Genomic DNA, 15,519 nt, shown 5'->3' with positions numbered 1-15,519 from the left:
GGGATAAGCCTTGGATCCCTCCTCTACATGAAAAACAACCTTTTGAACAAAGGAAGTTCTGCATAATGTTATTTAGTCTGCACAAACCGCTAACTGTATGTCAGAGCCCTGATGAAGTCACCACTTAGAAATCATTAAGAGATAGAGTAGAATTGATGCGATATACTTTGCTTTAGTTGGGAGACATGCTTCTGGCAAGTAATCCAGTGATCAGGTCCAGCATGCGCACACAAAAATCACCAACAAGCTAAGGTACAACAGACAAAAACCCTGAAGCTTTCTGCCACCCTAAAAAAGAGTTTCGAAATGTGCTGTAAAACGACTTTGTGTTGTCTCTCATTTCTGATGTGAATCAGAATAGTAGATTTGTCTGGAAGGGAAAATCTCCAAGGACCAGTTTGATATTAGGGAAAATATGTCTTCTGGCCTCCTATCAAACTTTAATATGCACCTAGTGCCGACGCTAGTGGTCGAGGGAAGAAGTGTATCCTTTGCTTTGGTTAAAAAAATCATATTTCCTGCAGGAAAGGAACTCTCACAGGATGAAAACCACTGTCAGTAGAAACAGATACCTGAGCCCTAACATATTATTTGCTGGGAGAAACATTTTAATTTAGTCATGCATTTCACCCCCACTCAAATTCATTAAATCATGAAGGTAAGGCAAATCACGTGGTACCAGGGGCTGTAGCTATAGGAGTGCGCAGGAGGAGTGAGGGAGTGGAATGGCATGGGTGCCATCCATTGCCTATCACAGAATAAATCAGAGCTGAAACCTTTCTTTTGTGTGGTTTGGAACAGACATGGGCCTTGAAGACAGAAGATTTGGACCAAAAGACAAGTCATTCCTTTATCTAGTTGTAATTAACTGCAGGTGGTTTCTGCTAACATAATGCAGATTTGAGTCTCATTTATCTTTTTTTTTCTTGAGACAGCATAGCTCGCACATTTTTGGGAAAAGGCAGAAGAAAAAACCTAATTGTTTTCTTATTATGGCAGATCACATCTTTCTGTTTGAATTCTTGGCTGCTTTTCCTTTCTTTTGATAATGATAACACTGCCTGCCACTCTCTGACAGATGAGCTGAACGTGACACGGGACAAACCCAAACTGGTGAAGGCCTGGGCCAACATCGTTAAAACTGAGTCTCGTCTATCAGAACAGCAATGCAAATGGATGTTTCTACTGATGCATACTTGTCTGCCTCCCTGACAGAAAATCAGTACCATCAAATCCTCTTACTCAGTCTTACTCTGCATTTTGTAAGAGGAAGATTGTTGAGTGATTCCTTGCTTCTTGGCTGTGACAGCTCCAAAACCCTGTAGCCCTGACACATCTCTTTTTCCTCTCTCTCTCTTTCACATCAGTGTAAACGAGGAGTAACTCGTTGGAGAAGCCAAGGCAATATAAAGCTGCTGGGGCAAAGCTGGGCCTGTTGTTCCTACTCTATGCTGGCCTGAGAGCAGACACCTAACACCGTGTTGCCTGAATCCTACTTGTAATTGTATTCCTCTCTGGAAACTGGATCTTTCTTAAGGGAGCCCTGAGCTCTGGATATTTGGTCTCTTTCTGGTCCCCTCAGTCTTCAAAGAGAGAAAGGGGCTCAAAGACCAATAGAGAGATGGAGAGGTACAATTAATTGAAACAGGATAAGATCTGCATGGACTTGGTATGACTCGGGATGCAAGAGCTGCATGACATGGCTCTGCGGTGATGGCAAGGAGCCAGGGGTAAGCTCCAAGAAGGGTCTCGTGCTTCTCCTGGAGGGAGAGAAAGGTAACACTATTTTCTCCTTGTGCTGCAGCTGAAGCTGGTTCAAGTGGTCTGGGGCAACAATGCTCCTTAGCACAGAGCAAACAGCAGAAAGAGTTTTTGGGAGCTCTCTGGATCCTTTTTGTGTTACGAACAGCCACCACTTGCATGTGACCATTGCAACAGCAGAAAAGGTGAAACATGAAACTGCTCCCCCCCACTCTTTTCTGAGGAAGTATCAGCTCTGGCAAGTTTGGACACCTGCAGCAATTGACTTCTTTCCAGTACGAGTTCAAAGGCATTCAGCTTCCCAAAGCCATTTTCTCCTAGGGAAGAGGCATAAGAGAAGGGGGGAAACGGAGAGGGAGTGAGAGAAGATAATGCAAGGACAGAATGTTTCAAAAGCCAAATGCTGTGCAGGCTGTGTGTTGGGAGGAACGAAACAGAATGTGCAAGGCAAAAGCATGTGTTTGGGGTAGCTACAGCTGTCATGTTCGGTTTCAGTACTGGTCACTGTCTTTGGGAAAAAATGGTGAGTGAGAACATATGCTAATGTGTTAAGGATGTGAAGATGTGGTGGAAGTCTCAGAGATGCAGGGTAGGTATATGGTTGAGGCAGATGATATTGCCATTTGGTTCACCTCCCCAAAAAACAGCAATAAGACTGAAAGAACTGACCATACCAGAATAAATTACTCTGGCTGCTTGAGACAAACTCCAGGACAACGCTTTTAATATAACCAGGGTCAGATTCTGGCCAGAGCTGTGGGATGCATTAGGCGACTGCTGCAGTACTCCCAATGGGCAGTGGTTGGTTCACTGAATACCGGACCAAGGTGTTCTCCCTTGCTTAATATGGGTATAGACCCGGCTGTGACTTAGTGTACAAGCAAGGGTTTCCAACTATTGAGTTTCTCTTTCAAGTGTTATTTTTGAGAATTATGGCTTATTTTCATGCTTATATTACAGGTTTTATAAATGTAAAATTGGCTTCCAAAGCATTTCAGTCCAAACTTTCCTGAGGATTTTAATTTGTTGGTTCTGTCTAATTCAAGAATCTACCTTCTTAAATGATTTAGCTTTCTGAAAAATACATTTGAAGACACTAACTGAAAATTGAGTTTGTTTCAAGCCAATTTCATTTCAAACAGCTGAACTTTCAGCAGTGGCTGTGAGGTGACATTATTTAATTTTTCTTTGGTTGGCCAAAGCCAAGGAACTGTGCATGTCTGGCACATCAGCAGAGAAATCAATAAGGGGCAAAACCAAGCGGATGATCTAGTCCCTGAGGAACATTGTATTATATGGCATGGGTAGGAATAATATATATGCATATGTACATACAAAAAGCATTGTAATTGCTTAATACAGTGTGTACAGATGTATTTGTACCTGATAGTGTAAAAAATTAGATGCATAAAGTTCCTACAATGTGTTAGAAAATAGAAACTCAAAAAGATAATAAAAAGTGGATAAATATTGAAAAACATGGATTTAACTCCCTGTATTTGTGGAAAAAATCAACCTTTTTGAAGAATATAGTTACACACTTACAATAGGCTACATTTCTTATGAAGTAGAAGTTACTTGGTCTTCCCAACCGCACCAGTTCACACAAATGTGATTTGTGCTTGAAATTTGTAGTATATTAATGTATTTTAAGTGGTTCCAGCAATTCCATTAAAAGCGGATGGAATAAATAAGTGAACAGTTTGCCAAAGGTGGAGACGCCACTGTTGTGAAACCAGCCAGTGGTTTATGTCAAACACAGTCTTTTAAAAAATATAGCGGTGAATTAAAGTAAAAGTGACTTAAAGATTAGGTATTCTACAAAGTGTTGCTCTAAATGAAGACAGAGGTATGAGCAGTAACATCTGGACGAAATAAAGCCCCATCTGAGAACTAAAGTAAAATAATGTCACTAATTCGGACAATTTCTGTGTTAGAAAGTAGAACCTAATGCCAAGAACAAGAGTTTCTGGGAGTTTTTGGAAGAGGGACAAAAAGTTGATGATAGAAAATTTTCAGCAGCTTTACTGTCAGTTTTAAATTAGATGGCTTTTAGCATTTGCTCATGACATGCCCATTGCCATACCACCCTGCCTGCTTTGGGCAACTTTGAGGTGTAAAGTCAACAGAAGGAGACATAAAGCCAGCTGAAAAGAGAGCAAGCATGGCACAGCACATAACTGCAAATGTATTGTGAGAGAATCCCTTCTTTGTAACTCCTCTGTCTTCACCTGAGGCTACGGGGGGACTGAATATATGTGTGTGCTTTTGCTTGTGAGAAAACATATGTAACAGCCAAGTGTAGGTTTTCCTTTTGTTCGGTTTTACTACTTAAGTGGCTGTAGTCACTGTGAGGTCCTACATACAAAGAGATTTTTACTTTCATAAGAACCGTTGTCTTGCATGTAAATTTCTTCTTTTGGCCAGCTTCTTTCTCATTAACCTACCAGGGGATTATACACACCAGGGTTTATTTAGATGATCTTTCAAGTGTCCTTCCTGTTTATAGAGTGATTAGCCACATGCACCAAACAAATTATGAGGCCAGGGAATGGAGGATACCATGCTAACAGGAAGCATCTTCATGTAAATAACGGTGATGCTCCAAGCCATCCAGTAACTACATCTTCCTGCAGGATGTGATCAGTCTGGAAACAGAAGTATTTCTTCTATTAACAGGATTAAATAAAATGAGAGATGACCATGTTTGTGTTTAGACCAAAAAAACACCCCAAAAACCCCCAACAAAAAGGTGTTTTCAATCAGAATGTAGAGGTTTTGCTTGGAGTTACTGACACTATTGTATCTTTGGGACAGTTGAGCATTCCTTTGCCTGATGGACTGAGATAATTTCATCTTGATATTGTTTACCTTGACCATATGAATGAACCTTCAAGTATGCACTGGGGAGAATAATGCAGGTGGATAGAACAGGCTCCTGGCAATGCATTGTGATACTTGCTCAGACATCTATTATTCCTAGGGTACCTACTAATGGTGTAATTATTACCTATTGTTATCACCATGTTTGTGCTATTATTTAAGGGCATATATGGACACCAGAACAGAGATGTCACCGGCATAAAGTCTTGCCAGGCTGCTTTCTGAAAACAAAAGTGTCTGCACATTCCAAAATGCTTGTCAAATAAAAAAGTGAAGACAAATTTGTTAGTTTTCATTAGGAAGTTTTCTTCCAGTTTGGCACTAAATGTTGATTTAAAATGAAGCTGAGAGTTTCAGGAAAACCTTTTGAATTTTATGCTGCTGCCCAGTGTTCGAGGATGAAAGGTTTGTTTCTGCATCCAAAATGGACCTTGGTGGTCCCTCAGTAGGTGACATTTGCCTGTGACCTCCTGTGGACCTAGGCCTGCATATAGTGCACCGACCTCACCTGCTCACAGACAGCAGATGATCTAGAAGCTCATTGGTGAACAAAATTAAACACTGCAGGTCAGATAGAAATCAATTACAAGCTCTGCAGAAGACTGTGCAAGTCAACACCAGCTCTCACCTGTGAACTGGGGTGGAGGCAATCAAACGTTAGGTCAGTTCGGGTCACCCTGTGGCTTTGGTGTCTATTTTTCACTCAATATAGGTAGGGAACTCCAAACATCTGAAACGGTGGGTGAAATTAATGACTTCGACATACTGATAGATCCTGTACTGATCACATTGTGCCAGTACAAACAAATAAAATTATTTAAGAAAAAGAATAGCTCTTTTTGTAGTAAGCACAAGCATAGTCACATCCATCTAAACAAAATCTGTTAATTTTTGCATTTAAGTCTTTGTTTCCGATTCACGTGTGAAATCTATTTGGCATCAGCTATCTAATGCAATTAAACAGTTTTTGGCACTGAGCCTCTCTTAACTTTTAAATAAACACAGAAGTGTTTTTTCCCCACAATAATAACAATTGGCAAGACTTTCAAGAAAAGCAACTAAATGAATTAGAAGCCCAAACCCCACTCACTTGTGTTTCTGTATAGCACAGTACTTTGAAATGGCCTATCTTAACTATCTTAAGATGTTATTTTATGCCATTAATCTTTGAAAACAGTTATGAGCTGAGATGGCATCAGTGCTTTGATTTAAAATGCGAGTCACAACTCCTTGTAACATTTATCTTACATGTCTATAACATGTGCAAAAGTATCTTGAATGAAGAAATAAATTTTTAGTCTATCTATTGCAGACTTACGGAACTATGACAAGACTGAACCCATCACAAATTAACTTTGCATCTTGACATGATGGAGTTACGTTCGACCTAAGTTGGTAACCAAAAATGCAGAGTATTGCAGGCTGGGTCAGTTGTACAATGGTGATGATGAACATGGATGTCTTCACCACAGTCCTTTTTATTTCCAAAGCGTGTACAAAGTCCTGCAGGCACATGTGGGATAAAACAGCTAAAACTTTGTTGACCCAACCCCTCACCCAAAACCCGAGGACTGTCCTACCAGAGATTTTTTGGTTCTGAGTAACTTCAATCTGTTTCTTTGTGCTTTTCTTTACACTTCCTGCTACATTTTGTTCTCATTTTCTTAAAACTATCCTCACACAAACAAGGCTCAGCACAGCCCCATCATGCTGCTCACCCGCTCCTGAGCAGATGTAAGATGTGTAACCCACCTCTGGTTGGGGTGTTGATGAATTCCTGCATCTTGAGATCTCTGGGCTTTGCTGTCTGTAACTCACAGGGAGGCTGCTTATCAGACTAGTTGAAAGTAGAGAGTGTACCCAGATTATACTTCTTTTAGTGCACGTGTTGCACAGTTCATGATATATGTGCTTTTGGATGACTTTGTTTAGATTGGTATTTTGGAGCAAGAACTTTAGTTCCCGTGCTTGATGAAGAGTTGAGTATTTAAGGCATTTGACCAACAATGATAACTTTGCAATGGGGAGCCTCATGGATTTGTCCATGATTTGAATGTTCTTGGGTGGCTGGGCATTTTCCAGCAATGTTGCAGCAGGTTTCTCTCTTCCATGGATCATGCGATTAAAGCAGTAACAAAACATAATTTCAATCTATGCAAGATGAAAAGCAACAATACTAGTAAGTCTATATATTCATGAGTATTTCTGTGCTGTATTTATTTGGAGAAAGACTTACCTTTCTCATTAATATTTTGTAGAAGACTATGGCATCTCACATAAGTCTTCCCCTGGCCGGGAGTCCTGAAAGGAAAAGTTAATTTGTGTAAAATCAACTTAGTAACAGAATCTACACTTTTAAGATAGGAAAGTGTCCCATGGAGGTCCTGGGTCAGAGCATTAAATATTATCCCTTGTTCGCCAGGGCCTGGCTTCAGTGCATGCTGGGATCTGAAGTCTCCATTGATAGGTGACTGCAGCTGCCTCAACTGTGGAGTTTTATGGCCTGCATCTGGCTCACAGCTCATACCTTAAACATCCTCTAGGGAGCTGATAGTTTCATTTTTTTTTCTTTACACAGAAGAACAAAATTAAAATGAGAATAAAAAATGCAAACCTTTTTCCCGAATCTTGTGAGGGTCAAGGAAATAACCTCTCCTGCAAAAACATCAGGAAAACACATACAGAAAAGCAGCTATCACGAATAAAAGTAAGCAGCTATTATAACACTGCTAGCAATCTCCTTTTTAAACTGGCTAGCAAGTGTGGAAAAGTTGAAAATGTTCTTTCAAATGACTTCCAACAGTAATCGATAGGATATTACATTGGGCAGGATATTCTAGCAGGGGTCCCACTACCTTCTGCTCACACATGTTTTCCATAATAAGTCAAAGCAAAGAATTATTTTCCATGTTTCTAGAAGTGAACTTTGGAAAAAAAAAATAATTCCACCAGCCATGGCTCTTCCATCACAAGTGGTCTAACAGCAGTGATGGGGACACACACAGAGTCTAGAGCAGAAATGCTGATGGTGTCCTTGGGAACAGGGCTCCCTACTTACCATCAGGCACCCCATTAAATGTATGAAGGGCTGGAGCTTCAGCCACCAGTTGCTGTTTGTAAGGAGGTAATTTGGCAGCAGTGTTGTTGTCGTCCCCCCAGCCTTCTGAGCGATGCAAGAGGAGGTGATTTTCCATGCCCCAGGATGACCCTTAGGATCTACCTCCTGACACAGGAGATGTCACAGGAGGGACAAGCAAAACAGAGAAGACAGAGATGTTTCTTCCAGAAGCTACTCCCTTCTCTCCCAAAAGCAGATGCCACCCCATGCATCCAGCTGTCAGTTGACCACATCTCTGGCATAAGTGGCAGAACCACGACTGCTTTGTTGCCACAGGCAAAAGCTTGCTCTCCCTGGAGCTAGAACCAGTTCTGGGGCTGTGCAGGGACCAACTGATTATAAATGTGTCCAAGTGGAGAACAGCAGCCTGTTCCCCTGCTCACAGGCCAGGAAAAGTTTGATTCAACTGCTCTATCAGCGCAGAAGAACAATGATAATTTCATTACACACAAAATGAACTGCAGCCCAGTGACTCAAAAAATGCAGGTCTTTGTTGCAGCGTTTAGTGCTGACTGTGTTTCTGTGTTTTTATGATGCGTACATAGACTGCAGATCAAAGGCTATTTCTAGGTAATTTTATCTATAAGATTATTGAGGTTTCCTGCTAAATCACTGAGAACGGGGAAAATTTGCAGTGCTTTTATTAAATCTGCACACTCAGCACACAGCAAAATTAGATGTTAAGCTAAGTATGTTAACTTGGGTTTGAGTACCTCAAAGAAACCAAAATGCTTAAAAACCAAACAGTTAAACAAAAGTCAACTTATAAATCTCTTGAAAAGTCCCAGAGACCTTCCAATCTGTCTGCTCACACCTTCTGCCTGTCTCTGACCCTCCCAAACCAAGGCATTTATCTAAAGTACAAAAGTTGACAGTTTGCATTTAATAAAAGTTGCTTGTCTTGTCAGTTTGCAGAACTCTTGTTCCCGCTGGCCGTTTCCTTGATGATGTGTTACAGCAATGCAATGGCCAGCAGCACTTACAGAGATAGATGCAAAAAGTGACCTGATTAATTTCAAATATGTTTATTCTTGAACACAAAATGTAGATTGTATGAGAAAAAGAAAGGAAGGTTGTAAGGAGATGCTGTATGTTTCAACTAGCAGAAGTTCTGTTTCAGAGGAATGATTACTGTTTCTGCTAACATGACATGGTACAAAAAAAAAATAAAATAAAAGGACCACGTTTTACTTATAGGCATTTTCAAGGGGTTTGTATTTAACAGTAATTGTGGAAGAGTTTCAAATTCCTGGGCACAATTCTGCTCTTCAGTACGGTTAAAAGTCTATTAGACTTGCAAGCATCAGAAAAAAACTTTTGTAAATATGTCGTGCTTTTTCATCTCTGAAGTTTTACAAACTTAGGTTTCAGTCCTGTGTACTTGCATATGAGGCTTTTCTTTACCCATATGCTTTAAGTGAAGCGTTTGCCTAAATTTTGTAGAATGTAGATTGGCATCAGATTGTAATTTTGAGAAATATGTTTGCTCACATGCCATGTACCATGTCCTCTTCATAAGGTAATGTTAGTATTTAGTACTGAGTACCCCACCAGCCATCACAAGACAGCCTCCTGTTATGTTTTAAAAGTATTGAAATGAATTGGTTGTACTTGGCATTCCTCTTGTTTAGAAGAAAGAACTTTTCTGATATACTATAGAATACACATCAGATGGAGGCAGTTGTAGTTAATGCTAAACGATATTCATTTGTTTACAAGCATTCACTCTTCCCTGGACTGAGGGGAACTGTGCAGCCTTTCTGGTGACCACGGATGGCAGCATAATCTGAAACAGCTCCTGAAATTTTAGGCTACTTCAGGGCTGTACACCTTACTTGATAGCTTGGAGAGGAAAGCCAAATACGTTGGAACCAGTTTACGCACCAAGCAAGGTCAGCTACAGTGTAGAGAGCATCAAGCTGCTAAGATCACCAGTAGGTCCTCCTGCCTATTTTTCCTATACTAAGCTATTGCATCTTCTTCAGGGGAGGGAAGATGGATGAGTGTGTCCAGGCTCAGTAGTAGGGAAGGATGGACAGGAGAGCTGAGGAGAAGCAAACCTAGCTGAAGCCCCTTAGTCTCCCCTTACCTGCAGACCCACACTGATGCCTTTCTGGAAGGCTGAGACATGGTGTAGGGGACTGGGCATGTTGGGAGGGGTGGTGGCATGGCCTGTAAAACGTTAGCAAGGCAGCGTTGATGGAAATGTGACACAGCAAACTTGCACAGACAGATATGGTGAGACCAGACGATGGTTGAAGACATTTGTGTATGGTCCATGTGTGTAATTCCTGGGTTCATTTTTACCAACAGTGTTCATTGGCAACTCCAGAAATGTCCACATAAACCGCAGTCTGGGTCAGAAGAAGCACTAAAGTGTGCCTACATCTACTTCTCAAGACCTCATGGGTATCTTCTGTCCAGCTCACAGGTAACTTTTTGAAACTTTATTTCTGTCAAATGTAGTTGTTAATAGAGCTAATACTCCTTTATTGTCCCGGGCTGTCAGAACAGCTTTCAATCTATGCGTTGGGAACCTCAGTCAGGTATTTTTTTTTAGAAAAAATTAAGTTCTAAAGCCTTGATTAGAAGTAACAGGCTTTAAATATGTATTTTCTTTCTTTCTTTTATGGACTATGCTCTTCAAAACAAATATTCCTTAAGAAACTACAAAAAGGCAAAATTTCAATATTTTATACTTTTATCTTACTGTTGTTACTTTAAAAGGACCTTTACTTTAAAAAGTAATAAATATGAGTTTTAAAAAGTAATTGTTTCTGAATTGGGGTTCAGGCCTGTAAATGCAGTTCAAGTTCAGGACATCATGCTGGAGGTGCATGGAAAAGCCTCGAAGTAGGTATTTTAAGGAAACTTACAATTTAAAAATGAAATAAGTACTATATTGAAAAACTATGCAGACTGTGGCATGAGGCTTACAAAAATGCAGCTGGGCTTCTGTTGACAGAAGTGGAAGGTGGCTTACCTTGTGCTGCTCTCCCCAAGGATGCTTGTGGGAGGCCCCGCTCATGAATCTCACTGCTGGACAGTGCTGAATCCTGACCTCTGTATGGTTATAGCAAGAGCAATTCTTTGGACAGCTTGGAAACTCATGACCCTTTTTTTGCAAAAGGCATTTTAAAATAGCAGCATTTTGGACCCCACAAGTGTTCTGTGCTTCGGTGTAGAAAAGCATTTATTTAGTTCGTTTTTCTCTTAAGAAACGCCATTCCAAGTCAGCATTCTCATCTTCTGGTTCTGGTTAAGGCATCAAGCAAGGGAGTCAGACTTTTACAGTCAAGCTATGCAAACACATGCACCCACATGCACCCTGGTTTGTTTTGTTATAAGGCAAGTGAGGGTCACCCAGCGCTTTAGGCAGGGGAAGTTCAGAGCCTTAGTTCCAGCACTAACTGTATTTTAAATATATGGAACATAGCAGAGTTGTGATTTAGCTGCCTGAGGTGTTAGTAGTTTATTAGCTGTACTTGTGGAGCAGATGAGAGCTTGGGCTTTTGTGGTACCTGATCTGCAATGTAAAGCCCAGGTTGTGCAGATCCAGGTCAGCACCCACCTGGGTTAGCAAGTGTCAGGCTTTAAAGTAATTAGAGATGCCAGGTTGTGAGATACTGCATTTTATTTGGGAGTCCTACACTAGCATGACTGGTGAAGCTGGGGGAGACCAGGGGGATAGTGTGGCTCCCCTCCTGGTCATACCACAGAGTCCCCTTCCCAGATGAGGGCTGTGATGTGCCTGAGTAGCCTGCAGCCACTTGCCGCCCTCTCTTCTCTGCAGAGATTTTCTGAGCACGGCTTCAAAACATGCTGTCTGGACTGAATATGTAAACCACACCACACAGCCTTAAACTCTAGGCTCAGCCTCCAGAGGGAAAGTGTGGAGGTTTCCTCTGGTAACAGAAAGCTGTGTTAGCAGTCTCTGTGCCAGACTGCGGTGTGGAGGGAGTGTGTGAAAATGGCCAGTGCCAGCTGGCTCACATGCCCTTGGGACCACTTTTTTTTTTTTTAATAATTTATCATATGAAAAATTGTATTCGTGTAGTTTACAGTAGCTCTGAGCTACCTGATTGAGGGCTACTTTGAATAACTTCTAGGAATCGCAGACAGCCCTCAAGATTCTCTAATGCAGGGAGGAAGCAACCAGCTCCCTTGTATCATCATTTCTGTGCTGTTTTTTCACTGGGATATGCAGACGGCTGTGCTTAATGAGGCAGTTCCCGCTGCAAAAGCTACTCTGTCAGAAGACCAGATTTCTGCTTGCAGTTCACCCATGGCAGCTGAGCAGTACAGCCACAGAGTGCAGGTTGGGGTGACTTGGGTTTTAGCTGTATTTCTAAATCACCCTAATATGTTATTTTAATATATATGTATGTATGTACGAGTATATAATATGTATAACGTATTATATACAGTATCTACCACATACATCTTACATACGTATAATGCTTGCTTTTATATATTTACACATATGTATATAAAATATGTTATTTCTACTGACAGTCTTACTGAAGAGTCAGTTATAGGCATCCACAGTGTGTCATGGCACAGAATACTGCTGACAAGGCAGTGGTCTGGCATCAATTTTAAAATCAGATTCTCCTTTAATAATAGACACATTTTTGGTATTGATGGCATTAGGCTCTACAGTGCCTACTAGAACCATATACTTCTGGTTGCTCGCCGGATCACTGACCCTGTTGTTTCTCTTATACCTCTGTATTAAGTTTTTATGCAGTAGTCAACTCCAAAGCAAAACTTTTAACAGGACACTGAGCCTTCTATTCTTTCCACTTCTCTCTGTAATTCTAACTGCGATGCATTTTATTTAATTCATGGTAACTGCTTCTCCATTAATTGACCATTTATAATCCACTGGAACCAGAACAATGACCTATGTATTAAAATGAGAGTAATGGAGTATCCCCCGAACACAGAGTCAGCCCACCTTGAAAGCTCTGACATTACTACCACCCCACCGGATTAGAGGAGATGTGGTTTATATTAGTGACCTGGAGAAGGTTCATGCCCTCTGGGAGAAGGCTGTTCCCTGGAATGGCAGTGTGATTAATGGTTTATTTACAGCACTGACATCAAGGCTGTCAGGACTCTTCATCAGTCTTTGATGTAAAACACACTAAGAGGCCCTAGGTCATTCTTATCTGTTCAGAGAAGAGAAATCAGAAATAAGGAGTGGGTCAGTGTGGCCACAATTCTGGTACTAGTGTTTTCCACGATGGCAGCAACAGAAGAAAATTACAAGGTCACTTCTACTTCACTGGCCTTGCTGGTGGGAAGATGTGATTACAGAGAGACCGTGGGTTCTCTTTTTTTGACTGGAGGGAGGGCAGCAAGAAAGTACTAGTGACAGGTAATGTGGTGAGAACATACAGATGCCTACATCAAATCTACAGGGCATCGTGAGGGGCAAGTGCTTCAGTTCTGCACAAATCACAGACCAGGATGGATTTTTCATGCCCTGGGTGAAGCTGAGCTTAGACAGATATTCTTAGTGATTACTGTGTAGTCCCCAGCACTGCCATGTATAGAAGTTTCCGATTTTTAATATTTAATACTATTTTAGAAAAGGTTTCTGCTCCTGAAAACTTCCTCCATTTTCTTGCTGAGTTGGATAAGCATGGTCTGATTTTCCTCAGCTCTGTGCGCTGGTAAATCCCATGCAGCCCGCTACTCTCACGGGCCAGCTGATCAGCGAGGTAAAGCTGAGGCAGCATCAAGCCCTTTCCCTCAGCTCACTCATGGGGGTGGGCTTGCTGACACCCAGCACGTCTGCACGGGCACCCACCTCCTCCCCTGCCTGATCCAGCTCTGTGGCGCAGGACTCTTGCAGGAGAGCTTTTGAGTCAGCAGTGTTACAGTATTGTGCCTGTGGTGCTCCGGTTCTGCATTGCCTTCACAGGGGACTGACTTAAAAACGTCTAAGATGCCTGAGAAGTTCTTCTGGGCTCAGTTGAAATAATAACTGGATGAAAACCAGTTACTGAATCTGAGCCAGATAAGATTGAGAAGAACGCTGAGGGGGGGAGAGAAAACTATGTTGGAGAGCCTCAGCTTCCCCAGAATTTCCCTCTGTTAAGAGGTCTGGCACTTGCGCTATCAGCATGTTCCAAGCCACTTGGCTTGGTGTGGGCTCCTCACTATTTCCTGATGCCTGTGCAGCACAACCCCGTGAGATAGCTCTTCTGTGTACGATCGCCTGGCAGACTGTGCTCTTTCTTACTGGGTTAAGATCTACACATAACAATCTATGACTTGCCTATATGCATAGGACATATGCCTGTGAACCAAACCGTTGATCTTAACAGGACTCTGGTTTGTTCAGAGCCCTGTTAACAGGCTTGCTTGGCAGAGCTGGCTTCCCAGAGCATGTTTTGCTGAGGCCCTCTCCCTCCTTGGCTTCTTAGAGTACTGTATGGAAATTAGTACATGCAGTGAGGACCACCCAAAGCAAATGATTTTCATTAGAGCTAATGAGTCCTTAAACACAAGCATGTAGCATGTACGTGCAACTGGACCCAGAGATTTCTTGACAGCAGGTATTACTTACGAGAAGCAAAAATCCCCAGGATGTAGTAGGAACAAACCACCCAAATAAAGCAATCAAGCAAAAAAGTATAGAAGCAGATTAAAGTTTGCGTACAATGAAAACAGAGTTAAACAGAGCTGCACTTCCCTGTCCTAACTTTAATCCTCTGAAAGGTCTTTAGACGTTGCAGTACATGGCTTCTAGTCCACATGTGAAGGTCCTAACTACCATTAGGCAAATGATTGTAATCAGCAGTCTGGTTGATTTTATTTCCTGAAAGTGCAAATTGCAATTACTTCATATATTCATTATTTGACATTTCTTCTAAGTTTCTTAGGGGAATAATTCTTAGCTGTGGACCATTTGCAAATATTTAATTCTCAGCATTTGACCTTTTTGCTGTTGGCAACTTTAATAGATTTCTCTTTCTTGGTTGTATGGCCCTTAATTAGTCAAAACTTTGTATGGTGAAGATGATATATGAGTGCAAAACTTCAGATGCCTAGCTCTGGTTAAGCAGGTGAAATGAGCAATACTCAAACACTTCCACTAAAATACTGATAAGTACACATCAGTGCCAAAAACCCCCTTCCTTTAATACAAACTTTTCACACAAACACACACAAAAAAATAACCTGTGTGAAAATTTTACAAGAAGGTGCAACATAGCTTTCAGCTTTACCCTAAAAGCTGTAGTATTTTCATGAATTATTATTTCCATTTGATTAGTACAATTTTGTGTACAGAATCCAAAACAGAAAGATTGGAAAAGACAGGAGAAAAAAAATATACAGAAAACAAGTCTTTGTTGATGACTTTGCCTGTTTCTCTTTCCCCTCGTTTCATGGAAGATTTGAGGTAACAGAAGTTTATGTGGTTGGTGAGTCACAACCAACAATCGTTATACTTAATACACACTATACATATATTTTGGTATTTTCCAGCTCCCAGAGAAAGTTGCATCATTTTCTCATTTTCTAAAACTTTCCCAGGACACTCCCTTTGTAAAATTTGTTAAAGGGCTTTTAGCCATTTTGTGGTCAAGGCTCTGTCCCCTGTGCAGCATGCTGGTCCCAAAATATGCTTCAGTAAACTTGGAACAAAGTTGGGCTACCCTCAGAAGCCCCCACTCCCTTTCTTCTCTCCCATCTCCATATGGGAACTCAGAAGCCTAAATCATTAAATGCTGCAGAGTTTG

At 41.3% G+C, this 15,519-nt stretch overlaps 1 protein-coding gene across 1 annotated transcript in view; it reads left to right on the top strand.

Moving 5' to 3' along the window:
- The window catches only part of LNX1 (ligand of numb-protein X 1), a 239,696-nt gene that overhangs the window by 45,258 nt on the left and 178,919 nt on the right, over positions 1-15,519 (top strand). The window contains exon 2 of the mRNA XM_080385980.1: positions 10,076-10,193. The gene's annotated coding sequence lies outside the window, so the exon portion shown is untranslated. The remainder of the gene's footprint in view (positions 1-10,075; positions 10,194-15,519) is intronic.

Source organism: Falco punctatus, assembly GCF_963210335.1.
Source record: "Falco punctatus genome assembly, chromosome: 1".
Taxonomy (NCBI): domain Eukaryota; kingdom Metazoa; phylum Chordata; class Aves; order Falconiformes; family Falconidae; genus Falco; species Falco punctatus.
The sequence above is the reverse complement of the archived record's forward strand: the minus strand, read 5'-3'. Positions and strand labels throughout refer to the sequence as shown.